Below are 18,718 nucleotides of genomic sequence, written 5' to 3'. Positions count from 1 at the left end.
TAAGGAAGGAAAAAGGGTTCTCATTACTCCTGGGTCAGGGTGGAAATCCAGGCTCCCTCATTGGTCTCTATAAGACCACCCCAGCAGTTATATTGAAGACCCTTATTACAGACTTTAGAGAGTAAAATATAAGTTGCCCACTTGGTCTTTGCTAGCATGGGTGGGAGTGTGGCCACATTTTTTCTATAGTGTTTGGCTGGAATAGGAAAAGTACTGTCTAAGAGATTTATCTGACTTTTTGGCCATAGCTTTTGGCTGAAAATGCAGTAGTTGAGGTTCTTATATTTCTGTACTGTCAGCTTCTTCAGTTCTATATCAAAGAAATATGGGAGAAAAAACACTGAAAGAACTTTCCAGTATAATATTTTTTGAGTTCCTAATGTTCCTAGCCAGTCTTCCTTCTCTATATACCTTTCAGTGTTTCTTTAGGTATGATTTATATAAAATGTCCAGGGGGGTTAGCTGTACTTAGTGGAAAGAATGCTCTTTAATATGTTTTATCCATTTTCCAAACAAAGCAACTTAAAATTCCTCAAACACTGTAGATTCCTTTATACATCTTGCTTTCATCTAGTTCCAAAAACATTAATCAACTTGCTTCTTCCAATTAACCCCATTTTACAGATTATGAAAACAAGATTCAAAGAAATCAAGTAACTGTGCAATAGGAAAAGGCAAACCATAAATTTGAACATAAAACTGGATGACTCTAAACTGATTTCCCCTTACAACATGCAGCCTCATACTCCACATTTTAGAGACTCTGTCGCATATCATGCTTTGTATAAGCCTCAGAGGTACACAGGTAGGATTGAAACCTCCCTATCTGAGAGCTTTGAGGGTTTAAGTAAGTCATTAGTCATTTAACTTTTCTGAGTCTCTGTATACTCTTCTGCAAAATAATAATAGAGATAATGATACCTATTTTTCATGTTCATTGTATAAGTTGGGAGCTTCCATGGTTACTCAGGTGGTAAAGAGTTTGCCTGCAGTGTGGGAGACCTGGGTTCAATCCCTGGGTCAGAAAAATCCCATGGAGGAGGAAATGGAAATCCACTCCAGTATTCTTGCCTGGAAAATCCCATGATGGAGGAGCTTGGCTTGGACTCTGACAAGGAGTCAATGGAGTCACAAAGAGTCAGACATGACTGAGCGACTTCACTTGTATAAGTAGTAATAATAAACATGAATTATTTATTATAATTCCTGAGATCCAACCAGTCAATCCTAAAGGAGATCAGTCCTGAGTGTTCACTGGAAGGGTTGACGTTGAAGCTGAAATTTCAATACTTTGGCCACTGATGAGAAGAGCTGACTCATTTGAAAAGACCCCAATGCTGGGAAAGATTGAGGGCAAGAGAAGAAGGGGACAACAGAGGATGAGATGGTTGGATGGCATCACCAACTTGTTGGACATGACTTTAGGTGAACTCCAGGAGTTGGTGATGGACAGGGAGGTCTGGCGTGTTGCAATCCATGGGGTCACAAAGAGTCGGACATGACTGAGCAACTGAACTGAAGCATTATAATATAATAATAGTTTATAATATAAAATTTTGCATTATAATGGTAATAAAATATCATTGTAATGATATATATCATATATGTAACATTTATGATATGTTATCATTGCAACATCTGTAAAGTATAAAAATAAAAATAAAATATAAAAAATAAAACAACAGAAACCTTAAAGAAATGGGATACTTAAACACTGAATAGGAGTTTGAGTCAATTCTAGATATTAAAAATTGTTCCCAGTTTCAGCATATTCAGCAGACAGCATGAGCCTGAGAAGATTATTTATATGTTTATTACTGATGCGTTATGGTTATTTATGTGTTCATCTCCCTCAATATGTTATACACCTTTCATAAAAGAGGACATTCTTTGACTATCTGTGAATCTCCCTCAGGGTCTCACAGATGAAGGGTGTTTAATTAATAATTATCATATTAAATTGAATTGATATTTTGACCACCTAGTCTTCATGTTCACGCATTATAAAATTATTACTTGACACTACACTGACTAGGATATTAATATATTTGAGTTCAAGAGCAAGTGTTGAAAAGATATGCTTTACCCCAGACAAGAGTTCCTTGATTAAAGCTGAGTACAGAGTTACCTAACAGTAACTTATAAAAGAGGAGTTGAGTTTTAATGAGTTTTAAGCTATGTCCTCGTTTCAAATCAGTTGAGTTAGTAAATTCACTAACTAGTGATTAAAATAAATGTCTAAGCATTCAAATGCTATAAAATTATTTTATAAATAGTTAAAATTAAATAGTTATAAATTATTTTAGTTATAAATTATTTATCTTTAAATTTTACTTTTCATGTCAACATAGATATCCTTTAGGATGTGATAGGCAAATAAAGCCAGAATTGATGAAACATGTATGATGTACTCAATATGGGATCCTCCAACTCAAGCTTTATATTTTAATGAAATATAATTACAACGTCAAAGATACTAACTGTTGTCCTATCTTACAGAGAAAAAAAAATGAGTCATGGGTCAGTAGGTAGAAGATTTGGGAATTGAATCAAAGTAACTACTCCATTTGCTGTTTATTTGCTTGTTTACAAGAAGCATGGAGGAAATTATTCAATGGTCTTATTACATGCATAAGTGCTAATGAAATGCTTAAGTGAATGAATTGACTGAAGATGAATAGAGTTGATCAGTAAGAGCTTCACAAAGAAGGTGCGATTTAAGCAGTGCTCAAAGGCAAGCAAGGTCATATATGCGTAGAGAGATAACTACCAAAGACTGAAAAAGACACACACATGGAAGTAAAAACTGAGAGATGTTAAATCCTTGGCTGAAACTGAGAGTCTCATTAGGATTTTTTTTTTAATAAATACAATTAAAGTTTATATTTGCTGGGGGTACTTAGTCCTTGGCCTTGAAATATATTACAAGTAGGTTAAACATAGTCCCCATAATCACTCTTACCCTTCAAGAATTTCCAAGAATATGAAACAAGTATCAAAATCAACCTATATTTATTATAGAAGGTATTTTAATATATAATTTTTTGAGAAAGAACCATAAATAAAATTGAAACTATCAACTAAATATGACCAGTAAATTATAATTACATCTTTTTTCATAAAAGATAAATAATTTTTATGAGGAATAGTATACACTGCTGCTGCTGCTAAGTCACTTCAGTCATGTCTGACTCTATGCGACCCCATAGACGGCAGCCCACCAGGCTCCCCCATCCCTGGGATTCTCCAGGCAAGAACACTGGAGTGGGTTGCCATTTCCTTCAATGCAGGAAAGTGAAAAGTGAAAGTGAAGTCACTCAGTAGTGTCCGACTCTTAGCGACCCCATGCACTGCAGCCTACTAGGCTCCTCCATCCATGGGATTTTCCAGGCAAGGGTACTGGAGTGGGGTGCCATTGCCTTCTCCATAGTATATACTGCTGCTGCTGCTGCTAAGTCGCTTCAGTCGTGTCCGACTCTGTGTGACTCCATAGAAGGCAGCCCAGCAGGCTCCCCCATCCCTGGGATTCTCAAGGCAGGAATACTGGAGTGATTGCCATTTCCTTCTCCAATGCATGAAAATGAAAAGTGAAAGTGAGGTCGCTCAGTCGTGTCCGACCCTCAGGGACCCCATGGACTGCAGCCTTCCAGGCTCCTCCTTCCATGGGATTTTCCAGGCAAGAGTACTGGAGTGGGGTGCCATTGCCTTCTCCATAGTATATACTAAAAGTCCTTAAATATAAATAAATACAACTTATTTAAGAATCATATGCAGTAGGAATGGAGACTAGCCAAATAATTTTCCTAAAAATAAAATAAATGCCCAGAAGCACATAGATATCAGAAGTGTATTCTATAAACATAGCAGCAGCAGTAACAGCAGATGCTGCTACAGCATCAGATATAAACACAGAATTTTTCTTTTATTTTTTCTACTCATGTCATAAAAAATAGTGAAGTCACTCAACTGTGTCCGACTCTTTGTTTCCCCATGGACTGCAGTCTACCAGGCTCCTCTGTCCATGGGATTTTCCAGGCAAGAGTACTAGAGTGGGTTACCATTTCCATGCAAATATGCAAATTGCTGATATACTTATTTTAAACTGAAATTTGTTTAACTGTATATAAATCAGGTTTCTTACTCTACCAGCACAAATGGTAAGATTTTTAGTACTCCTTCTTGGCAATGAACTGCTTATATTTAAGAAAGCATACCAATCAAACACTGTTAGTATTTTTTCTTTTTCTTTTCAATTTGCCTTTTTATTATTAGTCTTAATTTAATGCTGAAGAGTATCATTGAATTACTCTACAAGCCTTAATCAGTAGGCTAGTAAAAATAAATGCTTAGCATGCTAATTTTTATGACATTACCCCGAATGCTTTTCAGTTCTCAACTACTTCCTGTTATGGTTAGCATCAGTGTTATTGCTAAGTAACAGAGTGTCTTTATTTTGTAAAAAGCACTTTAGAAATTAAGAAACCAGAGACACAAAGAACGTTTTGAGGACTCAGACATCTTTATATGTTAAAAAAAAAAAAAAAAACTTGTCTCCTCTGAGGTATAGAGGGAGGATATATGATCATGATAAAAAGAGAATTTTGCCTTCTTCATACTGAAATTTAAATAATTCAAGAAAAGTTTTGTTTAGGGTGAGAGATTAAAAGTAGAAAGCAAATATTTTACTCAAAGATTGAGGGTGAAATTTTCTCATTGTATCATATACAATATAACAGTCTTTTATTTTAGTTTCTCAAAGCATAGTGTATTTACATATTCTTCCAGATTCACAGTTCAAGAAGAATTCAATAAGTTTTAAGGATACAGACCTCATCTGTTGTTTGCTCTCATTCCTTAAGTTTTTGTTATTATTATTATTATTGAAAGTGTGGTTGATTTACAATGTTGTGTTAATTCCTGTTGTAAAGCAAAGTGACTCAAGAAGTTTACATTCTTTTTTATATTATTTTCCATAATCATTTATTCCAGGACATTGCATATACTTCTTTGTGTTATACAGTAGGATCTTCAGTTTTATATAACTTTTGTACCTCAGTCTACACAGGCTTTGCATTTTCATTAAAAAAAAAAAAAAAAACATAAAAGAGTGCTTTCTTTACACTTATTTTTTTCTTTCAACAAATATTTAGGAGTCAACAAAGAAAATACATAACGATATAGTTTGGTTTTTGTCTTTAAGAAATTTAAAATCTGGACAGGATATCAACACATACAAATTATTGTTTGAATGAACATATTTCAAATGGAAAGGAAGTAGTGAAACATCATGCCTAACATGTTTTATTTGGTTGGTTAGTTGAATTGGTAGTTTGGTTGCAGGAGAAGGAGAACTAGTTACTGAAGAAACTTAAATGGAAAGAAGACTCAGTAGGGGAACCTGTGGCTGTCTCTTTTTGGTAGGGGGTGATGAGAAAAGTGGAACATCAGCTCAATTCTACTGAGTCTAAAAGAAGAACCCATAAAACCCCTGGAAGAGGAAGAATAGGGGGAAAATCTAGGGGTTGGGAAAGCTCTAAAGTCTAATATCTGTACTGATTGGAAGAGAGGACCTTTCATACAGATGCTGAGCAAAAACAGAGGAATGAGTCAGAAATACATGCTAAAATAATCTTACTCAAGTTAAGCAGCAATAGAATTTTCCCCTGGAAGTCAAAACAGGAAATAGGAAATTTCCCTGGTTGGTCTTCCCAGTCACTCACAAAAGAATATAGGAGGATTAGGAGCTCCGATTTATGGAGACAGCCCTGGGCACTCAGGACCTGAACTGCAGTATGTCTTGAAAGTACTGCAGAGTTTGACAAAGGGGCTTTCATGTGGGTGAGAGCATTCAACCCAAAACTCACATGTGAGAAGGGATTTAAAATTTCTTCTTGTTATAGAGGATTTAAATGGACAGAGTGACAGCTTCCATCCTAGCCAAACTATCCCTCCAACTTTAAATAGTCCACAGTCACCAAACTTCTTGAGGGAATAACATCAGAAGCCTCCTCAGGAGATCTTTTTTCTTTATGACACTTTTAGGTACATTAGCTTTTGCAGAAAATGGAAGTGGAAGTGATTCTCAGAATTTCTTTCATGTACGTTCCTTAACTGTTTTCTAATATAACAACCATAAGAGGGTCTGATGCCATTCATTTCATTGTGTTTTGATAATGTGATCTCAGTTCTTGAGTGTGATGTGCTGTAAATCTACCTCTTACATCACAGAACTCTAGTTTTATCCCAGAGATAAATAAAAATAATTACTTATTTTTATAATGCAAAAATATGTCATAAATTTAGCTAAACTCTTGAATTACATTGAGATTTTTGGTCTAATCATTGACAAAATTGGAAGAACAAGAATATTTAATCGATATATAAACATAATGTTGAATTTGCATGCAGTCAAAACTTGTTAAATTTAGCAGAAACCTCCAAAACTGCCTTGTTAGGATACAGAGAAAGAATAAGCATTTTATAATCCTGGACTAGAATATTTACCAAAAATTACTCAAATTCTTGCTATAACAAAGTTACCAACACTAAAGTTAAGCCAGGAGGTAGAAAATAGAACTATTGATTACTGAAAGTGAATTTTTTAAAGTGATGTCTAAACTAATTAATCATATTTAATCTTCACAATGTAGTCAATGAAAACTGTCTCTTCATAATCAGAATATATATCAACCATAACTTTTTTAGATATTAAAGGAAATTTGGAATATTTTCAAAAATCACAATTGTAATAAAATGTGTAATACAATGAAATAAATGTTATGAAACAAATCTACTAATTAGCACAAAGAGATTTTGTGCTCTCCTTAAAATACATATTTTAAAATGCATCTGTGCAATTATCATTCCTATATAAACATATCAAGAACTGATCAGAGCCATTGTAGTAGCTCAGAGTAATACCTATCATTTATTACATTGCTATCAAGCCATTAAAATGCCCCTGGCTAGGCATTCTACCGTGTCATTTCATCTTCACCACAATCCCACAAGCTAGGAACAAAACCTATTTTGAAGTAATTAAATTAAGGTTTTCAGAGATTAAGAAACTGTTCAAAACAGCAAAGTGTCAGAGCTTTTACTGAAATTTAGTTCTCTATGAACCTAAATCTCATTTTTTAACACTAATGGTAGAACCAGACTTTACTTAACTTCACTATTTTAAATTAAATGTCAATGATTAAGAAACACTTTTAAAATTTGCCAATAAATTTTAAACTATATCAGTTCAGTTCAGTCCCTCAGTCGTGTCTGACTCTTTGCCACCCCATGAATCGCAGCACGCCAGGCCTCCCTGTCCATCACCAACTCCCAAAGTTCACTCAGACTCACGTCCATCGAGTCAGTGATGCCATCCAGCCATCTCATCCTCTGTCGTCCCCTTCTCCTCCTGCCCCCAATCCCTCCCAGCATCAGAGTCTTTTCCAATGAGTCAATTCTTCGCATGAGGTGGCCAAAGTACTGGAGTTTAGCTTTAGCATCATTCCTTCCAAAGAAATCCCAGGGCTGATCTCCTTCAGAATGGACTGGTTGGATCTCCTTGCAGTCCAAGGGACTCTTGAGAGTCTTCTCCAACACCACAGTTCAAAAGCATCAATTCTTCGGCGCTCAGCCTTCTTCACAGTCCAACTCTCACATCCATACATGACCACAGGAAAAACCATAGCCTTGACTAGACGAACCTTTGTTGGCAAAGTAATGTTTCTGCTTTTGAATATGCTATCTAGGTTGGTCATAACTTTCCTTCCAAGTAGTAAGCATCTTTTAATTTCATGGCTGCAGTCACCATCTGCAGTGATTTTGGAGCCCCCAAAAATAGTCTGACACTGTTTCCACTGTTTCTCCATCTACTTCCCATGAAGTGATGGGACTGGATGCCATGATCTTCGATTTCTGAATGTTGAGCTTTAAGGCAACTTTTTCACTCTCCACTTTCACTTTCATCAAGAGGCTTTTTATTCCCCTTCACTTTCTACCATAAGGGTGGTGTCATCTGCATATCTGAGGTTATTGATATTTCTCCAGGCATATATATATATATATATATTACTTATGCATGTAATTCTTTAATATTATATGTACATTATTTATTTTTTTTCTACCTTATTTGGCATTAACCTAATTGTATTGAGTAAATTTTCACTTACCATTCAGTTATTTGTCTCCCAAATTCCAAATATAATTTTTACAGCTTTTAAGAAGTAATAATTTTATAATAATGAAACTTTTAAAACCCTCAAGTTTATATGCAATGTTGTAGATATGTATTTCATCTTGTCAAAATAATATATGTTTAATGATAACATATCGACATATTAAGACCATCTGTATAACTCTGGTGTTCACAAATGTTTAAAATCTCCAAAAGGTAAATTATGCCTTATTTCTTCTGTACTTATAAGTGAAAATAGTTCCAGTATAATTTCTTACACTGTAAATTTTGTCTTAGAAATATATAAAATATAGTCAAAATTGAAGATATGGTTGGGCTCCTTATTGAAAGGCAGATTCAGTTCAGTTCAGTCGATCAGTCCTGTCCGACTCTTTGCGACCCCATGAATTGCAGCATGCCAGTCCTCCCTGTCCATCACCAACTCCCAGAGTTCACTCAAACTCATGTCCATCGACTCGGTGATGCCATCCAGCTATCTCATCCTCTGTTGTCCCCTTCTCCTCCTGCTCCCAATCCCTCCCAGCATCAGAGTCTTTTCCAATAAGTTAACTCTTCGCATGAGGTGGCCAAAGTATTGGAGTTTCAGCTTCAGCATCAGTCCTTCCAATGAACACCCAGGACTGATCTCCTTTAGAACGGACTGGTTGGATCTCTTTGCAGTCCAAGAGACTCTCAAGAGTCTTCTCCAACACCACAGTTCAAAAGCGCTCAATTCTTCGGTGCTCAGCTTTCTTCACAGTCCAACTCTCACATCTATACATGACTACTGGAAAAACCATAGCCTTGACTAGATGGATTTTGTTGGCCAAGTAAAGTCTCTGCTTTTGAATATGCTATCTAGGTTGGTCATAACTTTCCTTCCAAGGAGTAAGCATCTTTTAATTTCATGGCTGCAGTCACCATCTGCAGTGATTTTGGAGCCCAAGAAAATAAAGTCTGACACTATTTCCACTGTTTCCCCATCTATTTCCCATGAAGTGATGGGACCAAATGCCATGATCTTAGTTTTCTTAATGTTCAGCTTTAAGCCAGAGTTTTCACTCTCCTCTTTCACTTTCATCAAGAGGCTTTTTAGTTCCTCTTCACTTCCTGCCATAAGAGTGATGTCATCTGCATATTTGAGGTTACTGATATTTCTCCTGGCAATCTTGAATCCAGCTTGATTTCAGCTTGAATCCAGAAAGGTAGATTACTCAACCATAAAATGGATATCATCTCCTTCTTTCATAAGTGAATTAACTTACTTGGGTTCTTATTTCTATACTTATATTCCTTTCTTTTAGGGTGCTACAGTGATACATTAAATTCATACCTACTAAATACTCATGTTGCAACATATACACATATGTGAAAATGATAAATGCTGAAATGTAAAGATATTGTTTTTAGACTTTGTTACTTCAAGTTTTGTTTGCATTACAGTCACCCAAGTAACACTACAGAAATAAGTGAATTTGTCCCTGTAACCCGAGACTGGTAAGATACTCTCACTATAAGACCTCTAGATATCTTATGATTGGAAAAAATAAATACAATAAAACACACAAAAAATGTAATATTTCTTACTGGAGTGCTTCTGCTGCTGCTGCTGTTAAGTTGCTTCAGTCATGTCCAACTCTATGCGACCCCTTAGACGGCAGCCCACCAGGCTCCCCCATCCCTGGGATTCTCCAGGCAAGAACACTGGAGTGGGTTGCCATTTCCTTCTTCAATGCGTGAAAGTGAAAAGTGAAAGTGAAGTCGCTCAGTTGTGTCCCACTCTTAGCGACCCCATGGACTGCAGCCCACCAGGCTCCTCTGTCTGTGGGATTTTCCAGGCAAGAGTACTGGAGTGGGGTGCCATTGCCTTCTCCACGGAGGGCTTCTAATACAAGATAAATGTAACCCAAATATAAAATTAAGAACATTAAGAAAATTTAAAGCAAGGCATTAGGAAATTCTAGAGATTACTCAAATTCAACTTTTTAAACCAATGGGTTATCGGGAAATTCATGCTCAACTTTCATCAGTCAAATCAGCTACACTATTTGCTTCCACCTGACTCTACCTTTCCCTCAACTTTTAATTCTCCATGATTAAGCACTCTGCTCTCCCTTTAGAATTTCACTATAAGCAGTTGCCATTTAGAAAGTCGTAAACGTTATGACTTTATAGCATAAAGTCAGAGAAAAAATAATTTTCGATATGAGAATGAAAAGAGAAGTTAGAAGACACCTTAAAAACAACTGATACTGGCTCCTTTGTCCATAATTCATATTTGCAATCAGTATATCAGTTCAAATTATAATTGGAACAATATAAATTCTTCCTTTTCCTTTTCTTTAGATTGGGGAAGAGGAGAGCCTTTAATAAGAATTCAATTGACTACTTGCAAATGGAAAACCTTAGTCAAGTCTTGGTACCGTCAGGGAAGTGGTTTTTAAGAGTGTATAGATCAGCATGAACCAACTTCTGTCAGTCAAAAAGCACAGTTTGAAAATAGGATGATGTTCTGACTAATAAGGGAGTATTAACTCCATAGAAGCCAGGTAGCCTCAAAAGCTAGGTGAGTGTGTGCAGAGAAAATTACAAAGGCATGTCTGTATTGTCTGATGAAATAACTAAAAAGAGCATGTATCCTGGAAGTGTCCAGCCCATTGCCCACTGAGGGACTCCTCTGTTGGCTACAGAATTTTGAATTAAAGCCCCAGATATCTTCTACTGGTTAGAAATTTGCAAAGTTAGGGAAAAGTCCCCTAGGGAAGTAAGGATGAATTTGGGTCCCATATTAACCATACAGATAGGTGTTAGGTTTTCCCAAGAGTTGAATGGAGATTGTATATTCAAGTTTGGAAGAAGAAGACATTTCCATAGATACGTAAATCTTAAATAAGATATGAAATTTAGAAACTGAGAGTATATAAGTAAGAATTCCTGTAAAAGAACACTATGGGAAAGATTAATCAGGTTTAGTATTTTTCCTTTGTAATATATGAAAAAAAAAACTCATTTAGAATATGGTTCTATATTTTATGCCATACATTCATTATCCTAACATGTATTTAACTTTGATATCCTGCATAGAATTGGGTAGATATGTAGAAAAGAACAAAGCAATGAAGAAATTGAGACACTCATGGCATATTGATACCTTCACTGCTCTCTGTGCAACAGAAACATTCTCCAATACCATTTCCAATACCTTCAGGTGCTGAACATCACCAAAGTCACTGTCAATCACATTGGAGCCAAGGAGACTTGGGAAAACCCATGACACTAATGCAGACCCAGCCAAGGAAGAAAGTAAAATACCTTTTTTTAAAATTTTTTATATTATTATTTTTTTTTTACTTTACAATATTGTATTGGTTTTGCCATGCATCCGCCATGTGTGTATACATGTTTCCCATCCTGAACTCCCCTCTCACTTCCCTCCCCATACCATCCCTCTGGGTCATCCCAGTGCACCAGCCCCAAGCTTCCTGTATCCTGCATCGAACCTGGACTGGTGATTCATTTCTTATAAGATGTTATATATGTTTTAATTCTATTCTCCCGAATCATCTTCCCCTCCCTCTCCCACAGAGTCCAAAAGACTGTTCTATACATCTGTGTCTCTTTTGCTGTCTCACATAGAGGGTTGTCATTACCATCTTTCTAAATTCCATATAAGTAGGCTGCAGTCCATGGGGTCCCTAAGAGTCGGACACGACTGAGCAACTTCACTTTCACTTTTCACTTTCACACATTGGAGAAGGAAATGGCAACCCACTCCAGTGTTCTTGCCTGGAGGATCCCAGGGATGGGGGAGCCCGGTGGGCTTCCATCTATGGGGTCGCACAGAGTCGGACACGACTGAAGCAACTTAGCAGCAGCAGCAGCAGCAGCAGCATACTGTATTGGTGTTTTTTCTTTCTGGCTTACTTCACTGTTATACATAACAGGCTCCAGTTTCATCCACCTCATTAGAACTGACTCAAATGTATTCTTTTTAATGGCTGAGTAATGCTCCATTGTGTATATGTACCACAGCTTTCTTATCCATTCATCTGCTGATGGACATCTAGGTTGCTTTCATGTCCTGGCTATTATAAACAGTGCTGCGATGAATATTGGGGTACACGTGTCTCTTTCAATTCTGATTTCCTTGGTGTGTATGCCCAGCAGTGGGATTGCTGGGTCGTATGGCAGTTCTATTTCTAGTTTTTTAAGGAATCTCCACACTGTTCTCCACAGTGGCTGTACTAGTTTGCATTCCCACCAACAGTGTAAGAGGGTTCCCTTTTCTCCACACCCTCTCCAGCATTTATTGCTTGTAGACTTTGGATCGCAGCCATTCTGACTGGCATGAAATGGCACCTCATTGTGGTTTTGATTTGCATTTCTCTGATAATGAGTGATGTTGAGCATCTTTTCATGTGTTTGTTAGCCATCTGTATGTCTTCTTTGGAGAAATGTCTATTTAGTTCTTTGGCCCATTTTTTGATTGGGTCATTTATTTTTATGGAATTGAGCTGCAGGAGTTGCTTGTATATTTTGGGGATTAGTTGTTTGTCAGTTGCTTCATTTGCTATTATTTTCTCCCATTCTGAAGGCTGTCTTTTCACTGTGCTTAGAGTTTCTTTTGTTGTGCAGAAGCTTTTAATTTTAATTAGATCCCATTTGTTTATTTTTGCTTTTATTTCCAATATTCTGGGAGGTGGGTCATAGAGGATCCTGCTGTGATGTATGTCGGAGAGTGTTTTGCCTATTCTCCTCTAAGAGTTTTATAGTTTCTGGTCTTATGTTTAGATCTTTAATCCATTTTGAGTTTATTTTTGTGTATGGTGTTAGAAAGTGTTCTAGTTTCATTCTTTTACAAGTGGTTGACCAGTTTTCTCAGCACCACTTGTTAAAGAGATTGTCTTTTCTCCACTGTATATTCTTGCCCCCTTTGTCAAAGATAACGTGTCCATAGGTGTGTGGGTTTATCTCTAGGCTTTCTATTTTGTTCCATTGATCTATATTTCTGTCTTTGTGCCAGTACCATACTGTCTTGATGACTGTGGCTTTGTAGTAGAGCCTGAAGTCAGGCAGATTGATTCCTCCAGTTTCATTCTTCTTTCTCAATATCTTCTTTTTGAAAATATACTATAGGGTATAAAGGGTCCTATGAAACTGCTTAACTTTTCTGAACTTATTTTTGACATCTGTCAAAGGGGAATGAAATGGATGCTTTGCTTTGTTTTAGGTTTATAAATAATGTGAAGTAATGTGAGAAAAGTTCTATAAGTTAAAAATAATCCCTTTAAATATAAAACATAATTACAGAAAATAGATGCAAAACCAATGGCCATATTCTTTATTCACAGACCTAATGGGAAGCTCTTTAATATTAAATGTTACTGCTGGAACCACAGTGCCACCTAAAGACTTCATACCGGAACTATAGAACATTAACAATCATGTTTTGGGGGGTTGTCTATATTGTGTTAATGTATATGGATATTTTGTTGGCAATATTCCATTACAAAGTGCTCTCTGTGATGTTCCAGCATTTAATTCAGTTTAGAATGTAAATCTTTCGTCAAAGAGTTCAAAAAAAGTTTAGACCTAAAAGCAAATGTGACCAGGAAACAGAGTAGAGATAGCACTTATGTAATGACTTTACATTATACAGCTCTCTAAATGGAACAAGAAAGACATTTTCAGGAAGTTTAGATAATTGGATCCTTATTAATTGAATACATACAATAATATATTTATATACATGCAGTGCTGCGATTCATGGGATCACAAAGAGTTGGACATGACCAAGCAACTGAACTGAACTGAACTGAACACACACAATAAAGGAAATAGAGGAGACTGATTTAATGCATTATTAAGAAATGGCTTTATATCTTTAGTGAATATTGACCAAGGACCAACACAATTCCTATCCTCATAGAGTAGGAGTGATAAAATGAAAAATATAAAAGTCAATCTTACTGGAAACATAGATGGTATAAGATAATAAATGAAACACATGTGTTATGGCTAAAGACAGAAAACCAACCAGAAAAATAGAATTAGCAAAGCCATTCCTTGCAGTTCTGTCCTAATTTATTAAGTAGGGATTCCTACCTGTGTTAGGCCCTTTGATGATACATTTTTATTTGTGGTCTCACATGCCTTCCATTACTTTACCCTATAAAAGCAGAAATGGCATATATGTTATTAGGCTAAAGGTCATAAGTAAGTAGAGGTACTTATCAAAAATTATAATCAACAGTTAATTCAATAAAAAATAAGTGTTTATGCTTCCCTAGAAAGGAGTCTCTCTGGTGCACACATCTAGAATGGCAAAGGCTTGTCTGTAGAGGCAACTGATAAGGAAAGCTGATGTTCAGGGACCCAGATATCATCCATCATTCTAATACTTTCTAAATCAAACACATGACAAACTAGTGTAACAGACTTGCAGTAAATGTTTGTTTAATAAATAAACTGTAGGACCTACAAAATTATTATGTCACTGGTATAATGTCTTGAATAATATTTAAGAAATTATGGAAGCAAGTGCAATTATATTAAGAAGTATCTGCTTACACTTTCATCACTCATAAAATGTCATTCAGTTCACAAGTTATCTTCAATATGAAAATATATATCTACCAAAAAGTTAAAGTCCCTGTTCTTTGTTCTATACTTTTATAATCATGAGGAAAGTGATAAGAGGACAAAATATATACATATATTTTAATTTTGGAGGATTGTCATATAGATTACTTAACTATAATTTAAAAATGCAAAAAGCAAAGGAGAAAAGGAAAGATATAAGCATCTGAATGCAGAGTTCCAAAGAATAGCAAGAAGAGATAAGAAAGCCTTCCTCAGCGATCAGTGCAAAGAAATAGAGGAAAACAACAGAATGGGAAAGACTAGAGATCTCTTCAAGAAAAATAGAGATACTAAGGGAATACTTCATGCAAAGATGGGCTCAATAAAGGATAGAAATGGTATGGACCTAACAGAAGCAGAAGATATTAAGAAGAGGTGGCAAGAATACTCAGAAGAACTGTACAAAAAAGATCTCCACGATGAAGATAATCACGATGGTGTGATCACTGACTGTTGGGGGCCAGCGTGAGGCACTCCACCTGTGGCAAAGGTCATGAGGAAGGAGGCTCGACATACGCAAAGGCGGGATTGAGCCTCAGGAGTCCCCCTGGAAATCCTCGAGCATCTACCCCCATAACCAGAGCCTGCCTACTTTACTACTTTGTGCTCTCACCTACACCTCTGACTTTACGGGGCTGTCCCCCACCAACTCTTTCGGAGAAGGAGTTAACTTAGAGCTCTAGTTAATAAAAACTCCTGGGCATGACAAGAGTGTTTTAACCTACAAACTCCTCTGAAGGTTCTCTAGCCTGCCTGACAGTCTTGTCCGGCTACATGTGATTGCTCACAGCCTCCCAACCGTGAGAGGCACGAGATGCTTTAAACCTTCTAAAAACAGGTTCCTTAGAAAAGTTAGAAAACCAATAGTATAAATATAGTGGGCTGATTAGAAATTGTATTGGTGAAGGGTTTTTCATTTGTTGAGCCAAAGTTTGTTGCTAAGTCTCCACATCCCCTGCCCTTACACACATTAATGAATATATAGAAGAAATAAGTATTAACCTTTGATATTAATCACATTAGACCTTAGGCTAAGTAAATTCTTTCCTTAGTTAAAACCCACTACACCCTCACCCTATAGGAATGTAAGTTTGCCTGGTACCTTCAGAAGGTGGAGTATTTTTTAAGAATAATCACCCCTGGAGAAATAAGTGTCCTTCCTGGTTGACCGCTATCACAAGGAGAGGGTCATAAATTGTCAGCAGGCCCCCTGGCCAGAAGATGATGTAACACCCCTAAGACCTCTGTATACATTTGTATGAAGCACCTGACTTTGATAAAAGTCAGGACTGCTGACCCCATGTGGCTTTTGCATAACATCTCAGTGTATAAAAGTAGACCATGGGAAATAAAGAATTGGGATCAGTTCCTCGAAATACTGGTCTCCCCATGTTGCTCTCTCTCTCAAACTCTGGCTGAGTCTCCATCTGGAGCACGGAACCCACCAAGCTTACTAACTTTGCCTGGGCTTCTAAGATCTGACCGGGGAGACCTTAGTGTCTCCTCTCCTTCGGGAGAACGGAAGGACGCCTGCAGCCTACGTAAGTGGCGCAAACTTCTTGTCTTGAAGTTTTATTGGTCTCCCGCATAAACCAAGCTACTCAGCCTCTTTTCTCCACTGAATTTTCCTACTGAGCTATCCTCATTCTATTACTCTCTACATCTCTAATTAATATCTAATTGAAGCTATTGTATCCTGATCCTCTCCGACGCTGTCCCCACTTCGAACTCCCTGGATTAGCCGGGGCTGGACCTCGGCAGGTGGAGCCCAAAAAGGGACATTCTGGAGCCAGACATCCTGGAATGTGAAGTCAAGTGGGCCTTAGAAAGCATCACTACAAACAAAGCTAGTGGAGGTGATGGAATTCCAGTTGAGCTATTCCAAATCTTGAAAGACAATGCTGTGAAAGTGCTGTACTTGATATACCAGCAAATTTGGAAAACCATCAGCGGCCACAAGACTGCAAAAGGTCAGTTTTCATTCTAATCCCAAAGAAAGGCAATGCCAAAGAATGCTCAAACTACCGCACAATTGCACTCATCTCACATGCTGGTAAAGTAATGCTCAAAATTCTCCAAGCCAGGCTTTAGCAATACATGAACTGTGAATTTCCTGATGTTCAAGCTGGTTTTCAAAAAGGCAGAGGAACCAGAGATCAAATTGCCAATATCTGCTGGATCATGGAAAAAGCAAGAGAGTTCCAGAAAAACCATCTATTTCTGCTTTATTGACTATGCCAAAGCCTTTGACTATGTGGATCACAATAAACTGTGGAAAATTCTGAAAGAGGTGGGAATACCAGACCACCTGACCTTCCTTTTGAGAAACCTGTATGCAGGTCAGGAAGCAACAGTTAGAACTGGACATGGAACAATAGACTGGTTCCAAATAGGAAAAGGAGTACGTCAAGGCTGCATATTGTCACCCTGCTTATTTAACTTATATGCAGAGTACATCATGAGAAACGCTGGACTGGAAGAAACACAAGTTGGAGTCAAGATTGCCAGGAGAAATATCAATAACCTCAGATATGCAGATGACACCACCCTTATGGCAGAAAGTGATGAGGAACTCAAAAGCCTCTTGATGAAAGTGAAAGAGGAGAGTGGAAAAAAGTTGGCTTAAAGCTCAACATTCAGAAAATGAAGATCATGGCATCTGGTCCCATCACTTCATGGGAAATAGATGGGGAAACAGTGGAAACAGTGTCAGACTTTATTTTGGGGCTCCAAAATCACTGCCGATGGTGACTGGAACCATGAAATTAAAAGACGCTTACTCCTTGGGAGGAAAGTTATGACTAACCTAGATAGCATATTCAAAAGCAGAGACATTACTTTGCCAACAAAGGTTCATCTAGTCAAGGCTATGGTTTTTCCTGTGGTCATGTATGGATGTGAGAGTTGGACTGTGAAGAAGGCTGAGCACCGAAGAATTGATGCTTTTGAACTGTGGTGTTGGAGAAGACTCTTGAGAGTCCCTTGGACTGCAAGGAGATCCAACAAGTCCATTCTGAAGGAGATCGGCCCTGGGATTTCTTTGGAAGGAATGATACTAAAGCTGAAACTCCAATACTTTGGCCACCTCATGCGAAGAGTTGACTCATTGGAAAAGACCCTGATGCTGGGAGGGATTGGGGGCAGGAGGAGAAGGGGACGACAGAGGATGGACGGTTGGATGACATCACTGACTCAATGGACGTGAGTCTGAGTGAACTCCGGGAGTTGGTGATGGACAGGGAGGCCTGGCGTGCTGCGATTCATGGGGTGGCAAAGAGTCAGACACGACTGAGCGACTGAACCAAACTGAAAGTTGAACAAACACCTATTTAGAGAGGCATCTCTCCCAACTCTAGAAATTCACCAACAGTTATAAAATATAAAGCAAAACACATTATAGTATTTTCAGTAAGATAGGAGGATGCACTTTTTGTCACACAAGTTGAATCCTATGATCTTTGTCTTAATATTATAAAACAATGGAGCACAACATATTTATTATGAACTACAAAATACATTAATTAGTGTTCTCTAGAGAAACAGAACCAGTAGGAGATGATAGAAAGATAGATTATTGGTACATATAGATAGACATAAATATATAGAAATAGATTCCTTATGAGAGATTGGCTCAATAATAACAGAAGCTGTGAAGCCCCATGACATGCTATCTGCAATCTGGAGACCCTGAAAGCCAGTAGTGGAGTTCCAGTCCAAACCTTAAGGCCTGAGAACCACGAGAACCAATGGTATAAATTCCGATCTGAGTCTAAAGACCCAAAAATCAGTAGGGGCAATATCCAAGTGCAGAGAAGATGAATGTCCCAGCTGAGCAGAGAGTGAATTTGGTCTTCCTCCACTTCTTCATTCTGCTCAGACCTGCATTGGATTGAGAGATACCCACCT

The sequence above is a fragment of the Bos mutus genome, chromosome 2 (genome assembly GCF_027580195.1).
Source record: "Bos mutus isolate GX-2022 chromosome 2, NWIPB_WYAK_1.1, whole genome shotgun sequence".
Classification (NCBI taxonomy): Eukaryota; Metazoa; Chordata; class Mammalia; order Artiodactyla; family Bovidae; genus Bos; species Bos mutus.
This window is presented reverse-complemented; position numbering follows the sequence as displayed.